Source organism: Leuresthes tenuis, unplaced genomic scaffold (assembly GCF_036924035.1).
Source record: "Leuresthes tenuis unplaced genomic scaffold, fLeuTen1.0.hap1 SCAF_1, whole genome shotgun sequence".
Classification (NCBI taxonomy): domain Eukaryota; kingdom Metazoa; phylum Chordata; class Actinopteri; order Atheriniformes; family Atherinopsidae; genus Leuresthes; species Leuresthes tenuis.
Window position 1 is genome coordinate 40,804,219 of NW_027325355.1, and position 19,854 is coordinate 40,824,072.

At 45.7% G+C, this 19,854-nt stretch overlaps 3 non-coding genes and 30 pseudogenes across 3 annotated transcripts; 21 read left to right on the plus strand and 12 right to left on the minus strand.

Moving 5' to 3' along the window:
- Positions 1–6,405: 6,405 nt before the first annotated feature.
- LOC140288988 (5S ribosomal RNA) lies at positions 6,406–6,524 on the minus strand (annotated as a pseudogene).
- A 269-nt stretch (positions 6,525–6,793) lies between these two features.
- On the minus strand, positions 6,794–6,912 carry LOC140294666 (5S ribosomal RNA; annotated as a pseudogene).
- A 272-nt stretch (positions 6,913–7,184) lies between these two features.
- On the minus strand, positions 7,185–7,303 carry LOC140306223 (5S ribosomal RNA). Its single transcript, XR_011915571.1, has one exon. It is a non-coding gene; the product is annotated as a 5S ribosomal RNA (ribosomal RNA).
- Positions 7,304–7,953: 650 nt separating this feature from the next.
- LOC140298309 (5S ribosomal RNA) lies at positions 7,954–8,072 on the minus strand. The gene has a single exon (XR_011913968.1). It is a non-coding gene; the product is annotated as a 5S ribosomal RNA (ribosomal RNA).
- Positions 8,073–8,341: 269 nt separating this feature from the next.
- LOC140288125 (5S ribosomal RNA) lies at positions 8,342–8,460 on the minus strand (annotated as a pseudogene).
- A 269-nt stretch (positions 8,461–8,729) lies between these two features.
- LOC140297298 (5S ribosomal RNA) lies at positions 8,730–8,848 on the minus strand (annotated as a pseudogene).
- A 269-nt stretch (positions 8,849–9,117) lies between these two features.
- On the minus strand, positions 9,118–9,236 carry LOC140294275 (5S ribosomal RNA; annotated as a pseudogene).
- Positions 9,237–9,505: 269 nt separating this feature from the next.
- On the minus strand, positions 9,506–9,624 carry LOC140304311 (5S ribosomal RNA; annotated as a pseudogene).
- A 272-nt stretch (positions 9,625–9,896) lies between these two features.
- Positions 9,897–10,015, minus strand: LOC140294384 (5S ribosomal RNA; annotated as a pseudogene).
- Positions 10,016–10,284: 269 nt separating this feature from the next.
- LOC140303268 (5S ribosomal RNA) lies at positions 10,285–10,403 on the minus strand (annotated as a pseudogene).
- A 272-nt stretch (positions 10,404–10,675) lies between these two features.
- On the minus strand, positions 10,676–10,794 carry LOC140294385 (5S ribosomal RNA; annotated as a pseudogene).
- Positions 10,795–11,063: 269 nt separating this feature from the next.
- LOC140296667 (5S ribosomal RNA) lies at positions 11,064–11,172 on the minus strand (annotated as a pseudogene).
- A 721-nt stretch (positions 11,173–11,893) lies between these two features.
- On the plus strand, positions 11,894–12,012 carry LOC140273377 (5S ribosomal RNA). The gene has a single exon (XR_011908027.1). It is a non-coding gene; the product is annotated as a 5S ribosomal RNA (ribosomal RNA).
- A 269-nt stretch (positions 12,013–12,281) lies between these two features.
- LOC140296588 (5S ribosomal RNA) lies at positions 12,282–12,400 on the plus strand (annotated as a pseudogene).
- Positions 12,401–12,669: 269 nt separating this feature from the next.
- LOC140291068 (5S ribosomal RNA) lies at positions 12,670–12,788 on the plus strand (annotated as a pseudogene).
- A 269-nt stretch (positions 12,789–13,057) lies between these two features.
- On the plus strand, positions 13,058–13,176 carry LOC140281062 (5S ribosomal RNA; annotated as a pseudogene).
- A 269-nt stretch (positions 13,177–13,445) lies between these two features.
- Positions 13,446–13,564, plus strand: LOC140276995 (5S ribosomal RNA; annotated as a pseudogene).
- A 269-nt stretch (positions 13,565–13,833) lies between these two features.
- Positions 13,834–13,952, plus strand: LOC140296590 (5S ribosomal RNA; annotated as a pseudogene).
- A 269-nt stretch (positions 13,953–14,221) lies between these two features.
- On the plus strand, positions 14,222–14,340 carry LOC140291069 (5S ribosomal RNA; annotated as a pseudogene).
- A 269-nt stretch (positions 14,341–14,609) lies between these two features.
- On the plus strand, positions 14,610–14,728 carry LOC140281074 (5S ribosomal RNA; annotated as a pseudogene).
- Positions 14,729–14,997: 269 nt separating this feature from the next.
- LOC140277001 (5S ribosomal RNA) lies at positions 14,998–15,116 on the plus strand (annotated as a pseudogene).
- A 269-nt stretch (positions 15,117–15,385) lies between these two features.
- LOC140296591 (5S ribosomal RNA) lies at positions 15,386–15,504 on the plus strand (annotated as a pseudogene).
- Positions 15,505–15,773: 269 nt separating this feature from the next.
- LOC140296759 (5S ribosomal RNA) lies at positions 15,774–15,892 on the plus strand (annotated as a pseudogene).
- Positions 15,893–16,161: 269 nt separating this feature from the next.
- LOC140310428 (5S ribosomal RNA) lies at positions 16,162–16,280 on the plus strand (annotated as a pseudogene).
- A 269-nt stretch (positions 16,281–16,549) lies between these two features.
- Positions 16,550–16,668, plus strand: LOC140296130 (5S ribosomal RNA; annotated as a pseudogene).
- Positions 16,669–16,940: 272 nt separating this feature from the next.
- Positions 16,941–17,059, plus strand: LOC140290821 (5S ribosomal RNA; annotated as a pseudogene).
- Positions 17,060–17,328: 269 nt separating this feature from the next.
- On the plus strand, positions 17,329–17,447 carry LOC140295087 (5S ribosomal RNA; annotated as a pseudogene).
- A 269-nt stretch (positions 17,448–17,716) lies between these two features.
- LOC140302401 (5S ribosomal RNA) lies at positions 17,717–17,835 on the plus strand (annotated as a pseudogene).
- Positions 17,836–18,104: 269 nt separating this feature from the next.
- LOC140296406 (5S ribosomal RNA) lies at positions 18,105–18,228 on the plus strand (annotated as a pseudogene).
- Positions 18,229–18,497: 269 nt separating this feature from the next.
- On the plus strand, positions 18,498–18,616 carry LOC140291072 (5S ribosomal RNA; annotated as a pseudogene).
- A 269-nt stretch (positions 18,617–18,885) lies between these two features.
- On the plus strand, positions 18,886–19,004 carry LOC140281096 (5S ribosomal RNA; annotated as a pseudogene).
- Positions 19,005–19,273: 269 nt separating this feature from the next.
- Positions 19,274–19,392, plus strand: LOC140298777 (5S ribosomal RNA; annotated as a pseudogene).
- A 269-nt stretch (positions 19,393–19,661) lies between these two features.
- On the plus strand, positions 19,662–19,780 carry LOC140296592 (5S ribosomal RNA; annotated as a pseudogene).
- The last annotated feature ends 74 nt before the right edge of the window (positions 19,781–19,854 follow it).

Here is a 19,854-nt window from a genome sequence, read left to right on the forward strand (position 1 = left end):
TCTTTTCCTGGTTTCTGTAGCAGGATAATGTTAGCAGAGTTCATGTGTGGGGATAATCTGCCATTCTGCTTAACTTGTAATACCATTTTGTGAAATGCAGGTGCCAAAACAGTCCAAAATTCTTTGTAGAACTCTGCTGGAAAACCATCTGGTGGCCACCCGGGGCTTTGTTACTAGGCATATGTTGAAGGGCTTCATGGAGTATGGGTGGGTTGGTGCAGGTCCTGGTGCCAGGCTTGTTGCTCTGGGACCTCCAGGGTGTCCGCAGGTGGTTGTTTTCTTTAGGGTGTTGGGGCGTGCGGTGGGCGGGGTGCTTTTCCCCTGTTGGGGGGGTGGCCTGGGTAATGGTGGATTTCAGGCCCGGGCTGCTGCGTCTGGTGTGACCGGGTGGTTTATTTGTTGTTGTTTGTTTGTTTGTTTGTAGAGGTCCTCCGGAGTGGGGTGGGGTTGGGTTGAGTGGGGTGGGGTTGGGTGGGTACCTTCTGGGGGTACAGTCGCTGCAGGCCCCGAGCCTGGTGGACATCAGGCCCTCCTGCCCTGTGTTGGGTCCCAGGTAGTGGGGGTGCATATTGCAGCCAGTCCCCCGGTGTATATCCCCATACCCCTCTCCCTTTTGGCTCCTGTACACAGCACGCTGTGTGCCCGCAGCTCTACACCCCAGCGGAGTCAAGGGAGGGAGGACGTGTGGATGCGTGGATGTATGGGACGTCAAAGTGTGTTCGGTGATGATTGGGCCTGGGTCTGGGACTTGCTGTCGCCTAGCCTGCCTGTGCTTCTCCCAATAGGGGGGCGGCGTTGCCTCTCCCCACTGCTCGCAACTTCACCCACCTGTGGGCACGTCTTGACTCCCAGTAACTTGGCCAGGGAAGCTGGGACAGGCGCTGACCCACTGCGTGGCTGTCTGGGGTGCTTAGCCCTCCCGGGTATTGGGTGGGGCCTCTGCCGGGTGGTTTTGGGGCGCTCGGGCTCCTGGGGCCCGGGTCCGTGGCCTTGTGGGGTCGGTGGGCTGTTGCCCCTGGCTCCCGGGGGGCCTCTGCCCTATGCTTATGGGGGCTCTGTCCGGGGGCTTCCACTGCTGTGTACTGGGTGGATGCGTGGTTGTCCCTGCGGTGGGCATCCTGGGTTCTGTGCTCCGTGGGGGCTGCTGGTGGCCTGGGTCTTGTGGGCCTCTCTGCCTGCTTCTGATTGCTTGGGGGGGGGGGGGCTGTGGATTGTGGCCGTGTACACTTATACACTCATAACTAAGCACGGTTATCAAGTAGGTCCTGTGCCATGGGTGTTGCATGTTCCCCCCCCCACACACACACAACACACATTCTTTAGTCCAGTAGCAGTTGATGTATTACCATGTCGCCTCAGGTCATCTATATGCACAGTTGTGTTGTATGCGATTGCCACTACTTGTGCTTGTTTTTGTTTGTTTGTGTGTTTGTTTGTTCTCTGCTTGTCTGCTTTCAGGTGCTCCTGGTGGCGCAAAGGCTGGATTCGCAACAGAGACCATGGATTATTGTCTGTTTTGTTTTTTTAAAGGTGTAGCAGCTGGTTGTCTGGTTTTTGTTTCTTTTTTTGTTCTGTTTCCTCTTCTTTCCTTTTCCCCCGGTCCGGTTCAGTACCATTACATGTTACATATAACAAGAAATAAATAAATGGGCATCAAGGGGAGCTTTACATTTATAAAACTTCCCTTGGCAAAGCAAATAAGTTTGGCATAAAAGGTATTCACAATTCTGCTGCCATAATGCTGAACAGAACAAGGGAAAAAAGTGAAGGAATTCATTTTACAGCTAAATCCTCATAAAGAGCGTATTGCTCAACCATAAGTGTGGTTCTTTCTCATACAAGGTTATACAAAGAAGTTTATGTTTGAAACCAGCTTAAACATGGACAAATATGAAGGACAAAGCAGTTTTAACTTGGTTTGAGTGAAGCAATTCATTTTATGGCAATATCTGAAATCTTGACTATCTCGTTAAAAGAAAACGAATTTCGGATTCCAGAAGAACAAGTGTGGTTCTTTCTCATATAAGGTAATATAAAGAAGTTTATACTTGAAACCAGCTTAGACATGGATCAATAAGAAGGACAAAGCAGTTTTAACTTGGTTGAAGTGAAGGAATTCATTTTACAGCAAAATCCTGAATCGTGCATAACTCCTCATAAGGAGTGTATTGCTCAAACGTAAGGGATGCTCTTTCTCATACAAGGTTATAAAAAGAAGTTTATGTTTGAAACCATCTTAAACATGGACAAATATGAAGGACAAAGCAGTTTTAACTTGGTTTGAGTGAAGCAATTCATTTTATGGCAATATCTGAAATCTTGACTATCTCCTTAAAAGAAAGCGAATTTCGGATTCTAGAAGAGAACAAGTGTTGTTCTTTCTCATATAAGGAAATATAAAGAAGTAATACTTGAAACCAGCTTAGACATGGATAAATAAGAAGGACAAAGCAGTTTTAACTTGGTTTGAGTGAAGCAATTCATTTTATGGCAAAATCCTGAATCGTGGATAACTCCTCATAAGGAGTGTATTGCTCAAACATGTGTTTTTCTTTCTCATACAAGGTTATAAAAAGAAGTTTATGTTTGAAACCAGCTTAAACATTGACAAATATGAAGGACAAAGCAGTTTTAACTTGGTTTGAGTGAAGCAATTAATTTTATGGCAATATCTGAAATCTTCACTATCTCCTTGAAAGAAAGCGAATTTCGGATTCTAGAAGAACAAGTGTGGTTCTTTCTCATATAAGGTAATATAAAGAAGTTTATCATTGAAACCAGCGTAGACGTGGATAAATATGAAGGACAAAGCAGTTTTAACTTGGTTTAAGTGAAGGAATTCATAGTTAGCAGTTCCTTGATGAGGGATATTTCAGACACCAAAATCCATTTTCTAAAGAGAAATAAAGAGAAAACAACAATCACTTCTATTAAAGACTGAAAAAGAAATGTCACCCATGAAATCAACAATGCTTTTAGGGACTTCTATAAAACCTTATATCCATCACAAAATGATCCATCAGACAGTAACATAGATCAGTTTCTTAGTAATATCAACCTTCCAAAATTACAAACCGAACAGGCAATGGCTCTGGATTCACCTCTCTCAATAGGAGAACTCAATGAAGCCCTTCAACATATGCCTAGTAACAAAGCCCCGGGTGGCCACCAGATGGTTTTCCAGCAGAGTTCTACAAAGAATTGTGGACTGTTTTGGCACTGCATTTCAAGTATTACAAATATTACAAGGCATTACAAGTTAAGCAGAATGGCAGATTATCCCCACACATGAACTCTGCTAACATTATCCTGCTACAGAAACCAGGAAAAGACCCCATACTTCCATCCAGCTACCGCCCAATATCTCTAATAAATGCAGACCTCAAAATAATTTGTAAAGCCCTCGCCAAAAGAATAGAAGAAATAACTCCACTTATAATACATCCTGACCAGACAGGTTTCATAAAGGGTAGACACTCATCCACTAACACTCGCAGGCTAATTAATCTCATAGACTATTCTACCATCGACAACCTGGAAACCACAATAGTCTCTCTAGATGCAGAAAAAGCATTTGATCGAGTGAACTGGAAATTTTTATTCGCAGCATTAAAAAAACTCGGGTTTGGGTCACACTTCATCAACTGGATAAGGATATTATAAAGCTCCCCAAATGCAAGTGTCAGGACAAATGATCAAAATTCTCCAAGCTTCAGTCTGCAGAGAGGTACAAGACAGGGTTGCCCACTTTCTCCATCACTTTTTGCTATTTTCATCGAACCTTTTGCAGCTGCTATCAGACAAGATAGAAATATTAAAGGCATCCAACCCCAAAATATTGAGCATAAAATAAGTCTTTATGCTGATGATGTATTACTTTTCCTCCACAACTCACAGACGTGTCTCACTCACACGATCACACTCATAAATAAATTCTCAGCACTTTCTGACTACTCTATCAATTGGTCTAAGACCACAGTTCTGCCCATTAACTGTAGGGTCCAGAATATACCTGCGATCACTTTACAGTCAGGAAATATTAGATATTTAGGCATAAACATTTCCTCCAGGCTCTCAGAGCTAACAAAGCTAAATTATGTGCAATTATTAAAGACAGTAGAGGACGATCTCTCTCGTTGGAAGTCCTTACCTATATCACTTATGGGGAGAGTTACAACCATTAAAATGATGATACTACCAAAAGTTAACTATTTGTTCTCAATGATCCCCATAAAACCATCTGCTACTTGGTTTAAGTCACTAGATTAATGCATCTCCAAATTTCTGTGGAAAAACAAACCACCACGTGTTAGTTTAAAAACGCTACAGAAAACCAAGGAAAGTGGTTGATTAGATTTACCTCATTTTCAGCGCTATTCCTTAGCCAATAGGTTACAGTATATATCAAAATGGTTTAAACCTAGCCCAATAGATGAACCATGGATAAATATAGAACAAGCATTGTGTGATAATCTTGAAATCTCTGACCTGCCACTTATTAGTCAAAACGTAAAAAATCACAAATGTTTTAAAAGCATTAACATCAGCACCTCTCTGACAGCCTGGTGGGACTTTCTTAAAATAACAAAGTCTTCACTTGTCCCGTGTAAGCTTACACCCATCTGGAACAATCCTGACATCCTGCAAAACAAAAAAATGCTAAACTTTACTCTGTGGAAGATCAAAGGAATCAAACATCTGGAACATATAATCCAAAATGGAAATTTTATTTCATTTGATGAGCTCATATCACAACATGAGATAGGCAGCAATACATTCCTAGATTATAAACAACTTAAGTCTATAATAACAAAGAAATATATCCTCCACCAACCAGACTTACAACTCCCGATTAGGGTAGCAGAATTTCTAAGCATCTGCACCCCAAAACTACTATCAAAAACGTATAAATTATTGTCTAAGATAGATGACTCAATGTCTGTACCATCCTCAAAATGGGAGGCAGATTTATCCATCAGTTCTAGTCATAGCTTCTGGCCACAAATAAGTTTGAACACCTTTAGAATGACTCGAAATCCTAATTTACAGCTCATACAATACAAAATTCTTCATAGAACACACTATACAGGACAAAGGATGTTCAGGATGGGTCTAACACACTCAAACATCTGCTCACATTGCACAGATAACACACCTGATGATTATGCACTCGCTTTGTGGTTTTGTGCCCCTGTCCAGAAGTTCTGGTTTGAAGTCTGTACGGACCTATCAACATGGCTAAAGTGTAGCATTCCTGCATGCCCCACACTGTGCATACTGGGTGACTTAGACAACATCAACATGGAAATGAACTCAGCACACATGGTCCTCACAGTGTTATGTATCGCAAAGAAAACTATTCTCATGAACTGGAAAGTGAAGAATAATCTGTGTATTAACCTGTTTAGAAATGTTCTTTTAGATTATATTAGCATGGAAACAATGTCTGCCTCCTTAAAACATCAATTGACTGAATTTCATTCTCTCTGGTCCCCGCTGATTAACTGTGTGGCTTCGGGCGTCTGGTGGTCTCTCGGGTCGTGGGGACCGGGTTGGTCATTGCTGGGGGGGACTGTGTGTCGGGCTTGGAGGGCAGTTTTGGGGGCTTGCGGGTGGGGCTGTCTTGCGGTGTGGGGCGGGGTCCCTTAGGGGCCTTGGGGTGGTGGCTGCTGGCTCTGTACCGGCTGGCCGGGCCGCTCTGGCGTGGGTGGTAGTGCTGGGCCTGGGCCCTGGTGGCTGGGCGCTGCCTTGCGCCCGGGGGGGCTGGGTTGCCCTGGACATGCCACAGTATGGGTGGGTTAGTGCAGGTCCTGGTGCCAGGCTTGTTGCTCTGGGACCTCCAGGGTGTCCGCAGGTGGTTGTTTTCTTTAGGGTGTTGGGGCGTGCGGTGGGGGGGGGTGCTTTTCCCCTGTTGGGGGGGGGGCCTGGGTGATGGTGGGTCTCAGGCCCAGGCTGCTGCGTCTGGTGTGACAGGGTGGTTTGTTTGTTGTTGTTTGTGTGTTTGTTTGTAGAGGTCCTCCCCCGGAGAGTAGCTCCCCCGGTGTATATCCCCATACCCTCTCCCTTTTGGCTCCTGTACACAGCACTTACTCACACATGAAGGGTTTTGGGGGCGTGTGTGTTCTGTGGGGTGTAGTGGAAGGGTTTCACGTAGGTGGTCCCCTTGGCTGCACTCTGCAGTTCCCCGTCCCTCAATTAATTACACCTTAGACATCACTACTTATCAAACACACACACACACACACACATTAGGTCTTGGGGGGTGGTTGCACTGAGTGGCATCTGGTAGGCGGGGCCCTTTGGGTATGTAGGCTGCCCAGAGGGCCACACTACCAGTTCCTCATGTGTCATAGGGTGATCAGACGTTGCAACAAAAGACATGCAGGTGGTCGAGATAAGTGAAAAAGCTTACAGCACCTGGTATTCCCAAGAGGTCTTCCATCCAAGTACTAACCAGGTACAACCCTGCTTGGCGTCCGAGATCAGACGAGGTCGGGCTTATTCAGGGTGGTGTGGCCGTCAGCAACAATGTCTCTGACAAATGTGCATTATATAGGTACTGGAATCATACACTTCCTCTATGTAACCAGATAATTGCCGAGAAAGGCTGACTTGTAGTGGGCACATCTTCTTCCCTGATGTGATTATTTTCTGCAGCTGAAACTGAGACTCTCAGATCACTTCGTGTCTGCCAACAAAGCAGCAGCAGCTGAAGATGACCAACTTCCTCCTGTGTCACAGGGTGATCAGACGTTGCAACAAAACACATGCAGGTTGTAGAGAGAAGAGAAAAAGCTTACAGCACCTGGTATTCCCAAGCAGTCTCCCATCCAAATACTAACAAGGCCCAACCCTGCTTGGCTTCCGAGATCAGACTAGGTCAGGCTTATTCAGGGTGGTGTGGCCGAAAGCAACAATAACTGTGACAAATGTGCATTATATAAGTTCTAGAATCATACGATTCCTCTATGTAAACAGATAATTGCAGAGAAAGGCTGACTTGTAGCGGGCACATCTTCTTCCCTGATATGATTATTCTCTACAGCTGAAACTGAGACTCTCAGATCACTTCGTGTCTGCCAACAAAGCAGCAGCAGCTAATGAAAATGACCAACTTCCTCATGTGTCACAGGGTGATCAGACGTTGCAACAAAAGACATGCAGGTGGTAGAGAGAAGAGAAGAAGCTTACAGCACCTGGGATTCCCAAGCGGTCTCCCAGCCAAGTACTAACCAGGCCCAACCCTGCTTGGCTTCCGAGATCAGACGAGGTCGGGCATGTTCAGGGTGGTGTGGCCGTAAGCAACAATGTCTCTGACAAATGTGCATTTTATAAGTACTGGAATCATACGGTTCCTCTATACAACCAGATAATTGCCGAGAAAGGCTGATGTGTAGTGGGTATATCATCTTCTCTGATGTGATCATTCTCTGCAACTGAAACTCAGACTCTCAGATCACTTCGTGTCTGCCAACAAAGCAGCAGCAGCTGAAGATGACCACCTCCCTCATGTGTCACAGGGTGATCAGACGTTGCAACAAAAGACCTGCAGGTGGTAGAGAGAAGAGAAAAAGCTTACAGCACTTCGTAATCCCAAGAGGTTTACCATCCAAGTACTAACCAGGCACGACCCTGCTTGGATTCCGAGATCAGACGAGGTAGGGCATGTTCAGGGTGGTGTGGCCGTAAGCAACAATGGCTCTGACAAATGTGCATTATATAGGTACTGGAATCATATTGTTCCTCTATGCAACCAGATAATTGCCGAGAAAGGCTGATGTGTAGCAGGCATATCATCTTCTCTGATGTGATCATTCTCTCCAGCTGAAACTGAGACTCTCAAATCACTTCGTGTCTGCCAACAAAGCAGCAGCAGCTGAAGATGACCAACTTCCTCATGTGTCACAGGGTGATCAGACGTTGCAACAAAAGACATGCAGGTGGTAGAGAGAAAGCTTACAGCACCTCGTATTCCCAAGAGGTCTCCCATCCAAGTACTAACCAGACCCAACCCTGCTTGGCTTCCGAGATCAGACGAGGTCGGGCATGTTCAGGGTGGTGTGGCCGTAAGCAACATTTTTTCTGACAAATGTGCATTATATAGGTACTGGAATCATACGGTTCCTCTATGCAACCAGATAATTGCCGAGAAAGGCTGATGTGTAGCGGGCATATCATCTTCTCTGATGTGATCATTCTCTGCAACAGAAACTGAGACTCTCAGATCACCTCATGTCTGCCAACAAAGCAGCAGCAGCTGAAGATGACCAACTTCCTCATGTGTCACAAGGTGATCAGACGTTGCAACAAAAGACATGCAGGTGGTCGAGAGAAGAGAAAAAGCTTAAAGCACCTGGTATTCCCAAGAGGTCTTCCATCCAAGTACAAACCAGGACCAACCGTGCTTGGCTTCCGAGATCAGACGAGGTCGGGCATGTTCAGGGTGGTGTGGCCGTAAGCAAGAATGTCTCTGAAAAATTTGCATTATATAGGTACTCGAATCATACAGTTCCTCTATGCAACCAGATAATTGCCGAGAAAGGCTGATGTGTAGCGGACACATCTTCTTCCCTGGTGTGATCATTCTCTGCAGCTGAAAATGAGACTCTCAGATCACTTTGTGTCTGCCAACAAAGCAGCAGCAGCTGAAGATGACCAACTTCCTCATGTGTCACAGGGCGATCAGACGTTGCAACAAAAGACATGCAGGTGGTAGAGAGAAGAGAAAAAGCTTACATCACCTGGTATTCCCAAGCGGTGTCCCATCAAAATACTAACCAGGCCCAACCCTCCTTGGCTTCCAAGATCAGACAAGGTCAGACATATTCAGGGTGGTTTGGCCGTAAGTAACAATCTCTGTGACAAATGTGCATTATATAGGCAATGGAATCATACACTTCCTCTATGTAACCAGATAATTGCCAAGAAAGGCTTATATGTAGTGGGCACATCTTCTTCCCTGACGTGATAATTCTCTCCAGCTGAAAATGAGACTCTCAGATCACTTCGTGTCTGCCAACAAAGCAGCAGCAGCTGAAGATGACCAACTTCCTCATGTGTCACAGGGTGATCAGACGTTGCAACAAAAGACATGCAGGTGGTAGAGAGAAGAGAAAAAGCTTACAGCACCTGGTATTCCCAAGCGGTCTCTCATCAAAGTACTAACCAGGCCCAAACCTCCTTGGCTTCTGAGATCAGACAAGGTCAGACATATTCAGGGTGGTTTGGCCGTAAGCAACAATCTCTGTGACAAATGTGCATTATATAGGCAATGGAATCATATGGTTCCTCTATGTAACCAGATAATTGCCGAGAAAGGCTGATATGTAGTGGGCACATCTTCTTCCCTGACGTGATAATTGTCTCCAGCTGAAAATGAGACTCTCAGATCACTTCGTGTCAGCCAACAAAGCAGCAGCAGCTGAAGATGACAAACTTCCTCATGTGTCACAGGGTGATCAGACGTTGCAACAAAAGACATGCAGGTTGTAGAGAGAAAAGAAAAAGCTTACAGCACCTGGTATTCCCAAGCGGTCTCCCATCCAAATACTAACAAGGCCCAACCCTGCTTGGCTTCCGAGATCAGACGAGGTCGGGCTTATTCAAGGTGGTTTGGCCGTAAGCAGCAATAACTGTGACAAATGTGCATTATATAAGTACTGGAATCATACACTTCCTCTATGTAACCAGATAATTGCAGAGAAAGGCTGACTTGTAGCGGGCACATCTTCTTCCCTGATGTGATTATTATCTACAGCTGAAACTGAGACTCTCAGATCACTTCGTGTCTGCCAACAAAGCAGCAGCAGCTGCTGAAGATGACCAACTTCCTCATGTGTCATAGGGTGATCAGACGTTGCAACAAAAGACATGCAGGTGGTAGAGAGAAGAGAAAAAGCTTACAGCACCTGGTATTCCCAAGCGGTCTCTCATCAAAGTACTAACCAGGCCCAAACCTCCTTGGCTTCTGATATCAGACGAGGTCAGACATATTCAGGGTGGTTTGGCCGTAAGCAACAATCTCTGTGACAAATGTGCATTATATAGGCAATGAAATCATATGGTTCCTCTATGTAACCAGATAATTGCCGAGAAAGGCTGATATGTAGTGGGCACATCTTGTTCCCTGACGTGATAATTTTCTCCAGCTGAAAATGAGACTCTCAGATCACTTCGTGTCAGCCAACAAAGCAGCAGCAGCTGAAGATGACAAACTTCCTCATGTGTCACAGGGTGATCAGACGTTGCAACAAAAGACATGCAGGTTGTAGAGAGAAAAGAAAAAGCTTACAGCACCTGGTATTCCCAAGCGGTCTCCCATCCAAATACTAACAAGGCCCAACCCTGCTTGGCTTCCGAGATCAGACGAGGTCGGGCTTATTCAAGGTGGTGTGGCCGTAAGCAGCAATAACTGTGACAAATGTGCATTATATAAGTACTGGAATCATACACTTCCTCTATGTAACCAGATAATTGCAGAGAAAGGCTGACTTGTAGCGGGCACATCTTCTTCCCTGATGTGATTATTATCTACAGCTGAAACTGAGACTCTCAGATCACTTCGTGTCTGCCAACAAAGCAGCAGCAGCTGCTGAAGATGACCAACTTCCTCATGTGTCATAGGGTGATCAGACGTTGCAACAAAAGACATGCAGGTGGTAGAGAGAAGAGAAAAAGCTTACAGCACCTGGTATTCCCAAGCGGTCTCTCATCAAAGTACTAACCAGGCCCAAACCTCCTTGGCTTCTGATATCAGACGAGGTCAGACATATTCAGGGTGGTTTGGCCGTAAGCAACAATCTCTGTGACAAATGTGCATTATATAGGCAATGAAATCATATGGTTCCTCTATGTAACCAGATAATTGCCGAGAAAGGCTGATATGTAGTGGGCACATCTTGTTCCCTGACGTGATAATTTTCTCCAGCTGAAAATGAGACTCTCAGATCACTTCGTGTCTGCCAACAAAGCAGCAGCAGCTGAAGATGACCAACTTCCTCATGTGTCACAGGGTGATCAGACGTTGCAAGAAAAGACATGCAGGTTGTAGAGAGAATAGAAAAAGCTTACAGCACCTGGTATTCCCAAGCGGTCTCCCATCCAAATACTAACAAGGCCCAACCCTGCTTGGCTTCCGAGATCAGACTTATTCAGGGTGGTGTGGCCGTAAGCAACAATAACAGTGAAAAATGTGCATTATATAGGTACGATAGGTGCGACGTTTTAACTGCGGCGTTAAGTTTACGTTAAGTGTCTGTCTGTCTTTCTGTCTGTTTGCAGATGATTGCTCGTCTGTTACTGTGTGATTATTGTTACAATGTTAATAAAGTTTGATAATTTTACTTGAACCAAGAACAGCCTTCACATTTTTATTTAATTTCCCTTTGCAAAACAGGACGACAGTGAGTGTGAGTGACATCCATTTAATGCAATTGTCAAAAGTGAAGCCAGAATTACTTGGAGAATTGGTGGGCGACTGCTCTTCCTCCTGAGCTACAGCCGCCCCTACATACATGATAGTTATACCAAAAAACCTTGCTTCATTTGCACATTTCTTGAATGTTTTCCATCCTTTTTATTTTTACTACTACTAGTACTTGGATGGTAGACTGCCTGGGAATACCAGGTGCTTTAAGCTTTTTCTCTTCTCTCTACCACCTTTTGTTGCAACTGATCACCCTGTGACACATGAGGAAGGTGGTCATCTTCAGCTGCTGCTGCTTTGTTGGCAGACACGAAGTGATATGAGAGTCTCAGTTTCAGCTGGAGAGAATAATCACGTCAGGGAAGGTGTTTCCACTACTTATCAGCCTTTCTTGGCAATTATCTGGTTGCATAGAGGAACCGTATGATTCCAGTACCTATACAGTTTATATTTGTCACAGACATTGTTGCTTACGGCCACACCACCCTGAATATGCCCGACCTCGTCTGATCTTGGAAGCCAAGCAGGGTTGGGCCTGGTTAGTACTTGGATGGGAGACCGCTTGGGAATACCAGGTGCTGTAAGCTTTTTCTCTTCTCTCAACCACCTGCATGTCTTTTGTTGCAACGTCTGATCACCCTGTGACACATGAGGAAGTTGGTCATCTTCAGCTGCTGCTGCTTTGTTGGCTGACACGAAGTGATCTGAGAGTCTCAGTTTCAGTTGCAGAGAATGATCACATCAGAGAAGATGATATGCCCGCTACACATCAGCCTTTCTCGGCAATTATCTGGTTGCATAGAGGAACCGTATGATTCCAGTACCTATATAATGCACATTTGTCAGAGACATTGTTGCTTACGGCCACACAACCCTGAACATGCCCGACCTAGTCTGATCTCGGAAGCCAAGCACAGTTGGGCCTGGTTTGTACTTGGATGGAAGACCACTTGGGAATACGAGGTGCTGTAAGCTTTTTCTCTTCTCTCTACCACCTGCATGTCTTTTGTTGCAACGTCTGATCACCCTGTGACACATGAGGAAGTTGGTCATCTTCAGCTGCTGCTGCTTTGTTGGAAAACACAAAGTGATCTGAGAGTCTCAGTTTCAGCTGCAGAGAATAATCACGTCAGGGAAGAAGATGTGCCCAGTACACATCAGCCTTTCTCGGAAATGATCTGGTTGCATAGAGGAACCGTATGATTCCAGTACCTATATAATGCACATTTGTCAGAGACATTGTTGCTTACGGCCACACCACCCTGAATATACCCGACCTCGTCTGATCTCGGAAGCCAAGCAGGTTTGGGCCTTATTAGTACTTGGATGGTAGACTGCCTGGGAATACCAGGTGCTTTAAGCTTTTTCTCTTCTCTCTACCACCTGCATGTCTTTTGTTGCAACGTCTGATCACCCTGTGACACATGAGGAAGTTGGTCATCTTCAGCTGCTGCTGCTTTGTTGGCAGACACGAAGTGATCTGAGAGTCTCAGTTTCAGCTGAAGAGAATAATCACATCAAGGAGGAAGATGAACCCACTACAAGTCAGCCTTTTTCGGCAATTATCTGGTTACACAGAGGAAGTGTATGATTCCAGTACCTATATAATGCACATTTGTCAGCGATATTGTTGCTTACGGCCACACCACCCTGAATAAGCCCGACCTCGTCTGATCTCGGAAGCCAAGCAGTGTTGGGCCTAGTTAGTACTTGAATGGGAGACCGCTTGGGAATACCAGGTGCCTTAAGCTTTTTCTCTTCTCTATACCACCTGCATGTCTTTTGTTGCAACGTCTGATCACCCTGTGACACATGAGGAAGTTGGTCATCTTCAGCTGCTGCTGCTTTGTTGGCAGACACGAAGTGATCTCAGAGTCTCAGTTTCAGCTTAAGAGAATAATCACATCAGGGAAGAAGATGTGCCCACTACAAGTCAGCCTTTCTCTGCAATTATCTGGTTACATAGAAGAAGTGTATGATTCCAGTAACTATATAATGCACATTTGTCACAGCTATTGTTGCTTACGGCCGCACCACCCTGAATATGCCCGACCTCGTCTGATCTTGGAAGAAAACTAGGGTTGGGCCTGGTTAGTACTTGGATGGGAGACCACTTCGGAATACCAGGTGCTGTAAGCTTTTTCTCTTCTCTCTACCACCTGCATGTCTTTTGTTGCAACGTCTGATCACCCTGTGACACATGAGGAAGTTGGTCATCTTCAGCTGCTGCTGCTTTGTTGGCTGACACGAAGTGATCTGAGAGTCTCAGTTTCAGTTGCAGAGAATGATCACATCAGAGAAGATGATATGCCCGCTACACATCAGCCTTTCTCGGCAATTATCTGGTTGCATAGAGGAACCGTATGATTCCAGTACCTATATAATGCACATTTGTCAGAGACATTGTTGCTTACGGCCACACAACCCTGAACATGCCCGACCTAGTCTGATCTCGGAAGCCAAGCACAGTTGGGCCTGGTTTGTACTTGGATGGAAGACCACTTGGGAATACGAGGTGCTGTAAGCTTTTTCTCTTCTCTCTACCACCTGCATGTCTTTTGTTGCAACGTCTGATCACCCTGTGACACATGAGGAAGTTGGTCATCTTCAGCTGCTGCTGCTTTGTTGGAAAACACAAAGTGATCTGAGAGTCTCAGTTTCAGCTGCAGAGAATAATCACGTCAGGGAAGAAGATGTGCCCAGTACACATCAGCCTTTCTCGGAAATGATCTGGTTGCATAGAGGAACCGTATGATTCCAGTACCTATATAATGCACATTTGTCAGAGACATTGTTGCTTACGGCCACACCACCCTGAATATACCCGACCTCGTCTGATCTCGGAAGCCAAGCAGGTTTGGGCCTTATTAGTACTTGGATGGTAGACTGCCTGGGAATACCAGGTGCTTTAAGCTTTTTCTCTTCTCTCTACCACCTGCATGTCTTTTGTTGCAACGTCTGATCACCCTGTGACACATGAGGAAGTTGGTCATCTTCAGCTGCTGCTGCTTTGTTGGCAGACACGAAGTGATCTGAGAGTCTCAGTTTCAGCTGAAGAGAATAATCACATCAAGGAGGAAGATGAACCCACTACAAGTCAGCCTTTTTCGGCAATTATCTGGTTACACAGAGGAAGTGTATGATTCCAGTACCTATATAATGCACATTTGTCAGCGATATTGTTGCTTACGGCCACACCACCCTGAATAAGCCCGACCTCGTCTGATCTCGGAAGCCAAGCAGTGTTGGGCCTAGTTAGTACTTGAATGGGAGACCGCTTGGGAATACCAGGTGCCTTAAGCTTTTTCTCTTCTCTATACCACCTGCATGTCTTTTGTTGCAACGTCTGATCACCCTGTGACACATGAGGAAGTTGGTCATCTTCAGCTGCTGCTGCTTTGTTGGCAGACACGAAGTGATCTCAGAGTCTCAGTTTCAGCTTAAGAGAATAATCACATCAGGGAAGAAGATGTGCCCACTACAAGTCAGCCTTTCTCTGCAATTATCTGGTTACATAGAAGAAGTGTATGATTCCAGTAACTATATAATGCACATTTGTCACAGCTATTGTTGCTTACGGCCGCACCACCCTGAATATGCCCGACCTCGTCTGATCTTGGAAGAAAACTAGGGTTGGGCCTGGTTAGTACTTGGATGGGAGACCACTTCGGAATACCAGGTGCTGTAAGCTTTTTCTCTTCTCTCTACCACCTGCATGTCTTTTGTTGCAACGTCTGATCACCCTGTGACACATGAGGAAGTTGGTCATCTTCAGCTGCTGCTGCTTTGTTGGCTGACACGAAGTGATCTGAGAGTCTCAGTTTCAGTTGCAGAGAATGATCACATCAGAGAAGATGATATGCCCGCTACACATCAGCCTTTCTCGGCAATTATCTGGTTGCATAGAGGAACCGTATGATTCCAGTACCTATATAATGCACATTTGTCAGAGACATTGTTGCTTACGGCCACACAACCCTGAACATGCCCGACCTAGTCTGATCTCGGAAGCCAAGCACAGTTGGGCCTGGTTTGTACTTGGATGGAAGACCACTTGGGAATACGAGGTGCTGTAAGCTTTTTCTCTTCTCTCTACCACCTGCATGTCTTTTGTTGCAACGTCTGATCACCCTGTGACACATGAGGAAGTTGGTCATCTTCAGCTGCTGCTGCTTTGTTGGAAAACACAAAGTGATCTGAGAGTCTCAGTTTCAGCTGCAGAGAATAATCACGTCAGGGAAGAAGATGTGTCCACTACACATCAGCCTTTCTCGGAAATGATCTGGTTGCATAGAGGAACCGTATGATTCCAGTAACTATATAATGCACATTTGTCAGAGACATTGTTGCTTACGGCCACACAACCCTGAACATGCCCGACCTAGTCTGATCTCGGAAGCCAAGCACAGTTGGGCCTGGTTTGTACTTGGATTGAAGACCTCTTGGGAATACCAGGTGCTGTAAGCTTTTTCTCTTCTTTCTACCACCTGCATGTCTTTTTTTGCAACGTCTGATCACCCTGTGACACATGAGGAAGTTGGTCATCTTCAGCTGCTGCTGCTTTGTTGGCAGACACAAAGTGATCTGAGAGTCTCAGTTTCAGCTGCAGAGAATAATCACGTCAGGGAAGAAGATGTGCCCAGTACACATCAGCCTTTCTCGGAAATTATCTGGTTGCATAGAGGAACCGTAGGATTCCAGTACCTATATAATGCACATTTGTCACAGACATTGTTGCTTACGGCCACACCACCCTGAATATACCCGACCTCGTCTGATCTCGGAAGCCAAGCAGGTTTGGGCCTGGTTAGTACTTGGATGGTAGACTGCCTGGGAATACCAGGTGCTTTAAGCTTTTTCTCTTCTCTCTACCACCTGCATGTCTTTTGTTGCAACGTCTGATCACCCTGTGACACATGAGGAAGTTGGTCATCTTCAGCTGCTGCTGCTTTGTTGGCAGACACGAAGTGATCTGAGAGTCTCAGTTTCAGCTGCAGAGAAGGATCACATCAGAGAAGATGATATGCCCACTACACATCAGCCTTTCTCAGCAATTATCTGGTTGCATAGAGGAACCCTATGATTCCAGTACCTATATAATGCACATTTGTCAGAGACATTGTTGCTTACGGCCACACCACCCTGAACATGCCCAACCTCGTCTGATCTCGGAAGCCAAGCAGGGTATAGCGTGTTTAGTACTTGGATGGGAGACTGCTTGGGAATACCAGGTGCTGTAAGCTTCTTCTCTTCTCTCTACCACCTGCATGTCTTTTGTTGCAACGTCTGATCATCCTGTGACACATGAGGAAGTTGGTCATCTTCAGCAGCTGCTGCTTCTTTGTTGGCAGACACGAAGTGATCTGAGAGTCTCAGTTTCAGCTGCAGAGAATAATCAAATCAGGGAAGAAGATGTGCCCACTACAAGTCAGCCTTTCTCTGCAATTATCTGGTTACATAGAAGAAGTGTATGATTCCAGTACCTATATAATGCACATTTGTCACAGCTATTGTTGCTTACGGCCGCACCACCCTGAATATGCCCGACCTCGTCTGATCTTAGAAGAAAAGCAGGGTTGGGCCTGGTTAGTACTTGGATGGGAGACCACTTCGGAATACCATGTGCTGTAAGCTTTTTCTCTTCTCTCTACCACCTGCATGTCTTTTGTTGCAACGTCTGATCACCCTGTGACACATGAGGAAGTTGGTCATCTTCAGCTGCTGCTGCTTTGTTGGCTGACACGAAGTGATCTGAGAGTCTCAGTTTCAGTTGCAGAGAATGATCACATCAGAGAAGATGATATGCCCGCTACACATCAGCCTTTCTCGGCAATTATCTGGTTGCATAGAGGAACCGTATGATTCCAGTACCTATATAATGCACATTTGTCAGAGACATTGTTGCTTACGGCCACACAACCCTGAACATGCCCGACCTCGTCTGATCTCGGAAGCCAAGCACAGTTGGGCCTGTTTTGTACTTGGATGGAAGACCTCTTGGGAATACGAGGTGCTGTAAGCTTTTTCTCTTCTCTCTACCACCTGCATGTCTTTTGTTGCAACGTCTGATCACCCTGTGACACATGAGGAAGTTGGTCATCTTCAGCTTCTGCTGCTTTGTTGGCAGACACAAAGTGATCTGAGAGTCTCAGTTTCAGCTGAAGAGAATAATCACGTCAGGGAAGAAGATGTGCCCACTACTTATCAGCTTTTCTCGGCAATTATCTGGTTACATAGAGGAACTGTATGATTCCAGTACCTTTGTAATGCACATTTGTCACAGTTATGGTTGCTTACGGCCACACCACCCTGAATATGCCCGACCACGTCTGATCTCGGAAGCCAAGCAGGTTTGGGCCTGGTTAGTACTTGGATGGTAGACTCTCTGGGAATACCAGGTGCTGTAAGCTTTATCTCTTCTCTGGACCACCTGAATGTCTTTTGTTGCAACGTCTGATCACCCTCTGACACATGAGGAAGTTGGTCATCTTCAGCTTCTGCTGCTTTGTTGGCAGACACGAAGTGATCTGAGAGTCTCAGTTTCAGCTTCAGAGAATATTCACGTCAGGGAAGAAGATGTGCCCACTACACATAAGCCTTTCTCTGCAATTATCTGGTTACATAGAGGAACCGTATGATTCCAGTACCTATATAATGCACATTTGTCACAGAGATTGTCGCTTACTGCCACACCACCCTGAATATAATATACCCGACCTCGTCTGATCTCGGAAGCCAAGCAGGGTTGTTCCTGGTTAGCACTTGGGTGGGAGACTGCTTGGGAATACCAGGTGCTGTAAGCTTTTTCTCTTCTCTCTACCACCTGCATGTCTTTTGTTGCAACATCTGATCACCCTGTGACACATGAGGAAGTTGGTCATCTTCTGCTGCTGCTGCTTTGTTGGCAGACACAAAGTGATCTGAGAGTCTCAGTTTCAGCTGCAGAGAATAATCACATCAGGGAAGAAGATATGCCCACTACACATCAGCCTTTCTCGTCAATTATCTGGTTACATAGAGGAACTGTATGATTCCAGTACCTATATAATGCACATTTGTCAGAGACTTTGTTGCTTACGGCCACACCACCCTGAATATACCCGACCTCGTCTGATCTCGGAAGCCAAGCAGGTTTGGGCCTTATTAGTACTTGGATGGTAGACTGCCTGGGAATACCAGGTGCTTTAAGCTTTTTCTCTTCTCTCTACCACCTGCATGTCTTTTGTTGCAACGTCTGATCACCCTGTGACACATGAGGAAGTTGGTCATCTTCAGCTGCTGCTGCTTTGTTGGCAGACACGAAGTGATCTGAGAGTCTCAGTTTCAGCTGAAGAGAATAATCACATCAAGGAGGAAGATGAACCCACTACAAGTCAGCCTTTTTCGGCAATTATCTGGTTACACAGAGGAAGTGTATGATTCCAGTACCTATATAATGCACATTTGTCAGCGATATTGTTGCTTACGGCCACACCACCCTGAATAAGCCCGACCTCGTCTGATCTCGGAAGCCAAGCAGTGTTGGGCCTAGTTAGTACTTGAATGGGAGACCGCTTGGGAATACCAGGTGCCTTAAGCTTTTTCTCTTCTCTATACCACCTGCATGTCTTTTGTTGCAACGTCTGATCACCCTGTGACACATGAGGAAGTTGGTCATCTTCAGCTGCTGCTGCTTTGTTGGCAGACACGAAGTGATCTCAGAGTCTCAGTTTCAGCTTCAGAGAATAATCACATCAGGGAAGAAGATGTGCCCACTACAAGTCAGCCTTTCTCTGCAATTATCTGGTTACATAGAAGAAGTGTATGATTCCAGTAACTATATAATGCACATTTGTCACAGCTATTGTTGCTTACGGCCGCACCACCCTGAATATGCCCGACCTCGTCTGATCTTGGAAGAAAAACAGGGTTGGGCCTGGTTAGTACTTGGATGGGAGACCACTTCGGAATACCAGGTGCTGTAAGCTTTTTCTCTTCTCTCTACCACCTGCATGTCTTTTGTTGCAACGTCTGATCACCCTGTGACACATGAGGAAGTTGGTCATCTTCAGCTGCTGCTGCTTTGTTGGCTGACACGAAGTGATCTGAGAGTCTCAGTTTCAGTTGCAGAGAATGATCACATCAGAGAAGATGATATGCCCGCTACACATCAGCCTTTCTCGGCAATTATCTGGTTGCATAGAGGAACCGTATGATTCCAGTACCTATATAATGCACATTTGTCAGAGACATTGTTGCTTACGGCCACACAACCCTGAACATGCCCGACCTAGTCTGATCTCGGAAGCCAAGCACAGTTGGGCCTGGTTTGTACTTGGATGGAAGACCACTTGGGAATACGAGGTGCTGTAAGCTTTTTCTCTTCTCTCTACCACCTGCATGTCTTTTGTTGCAACGTCTGATCACCCTGTGACACATGAGGAAGTTGG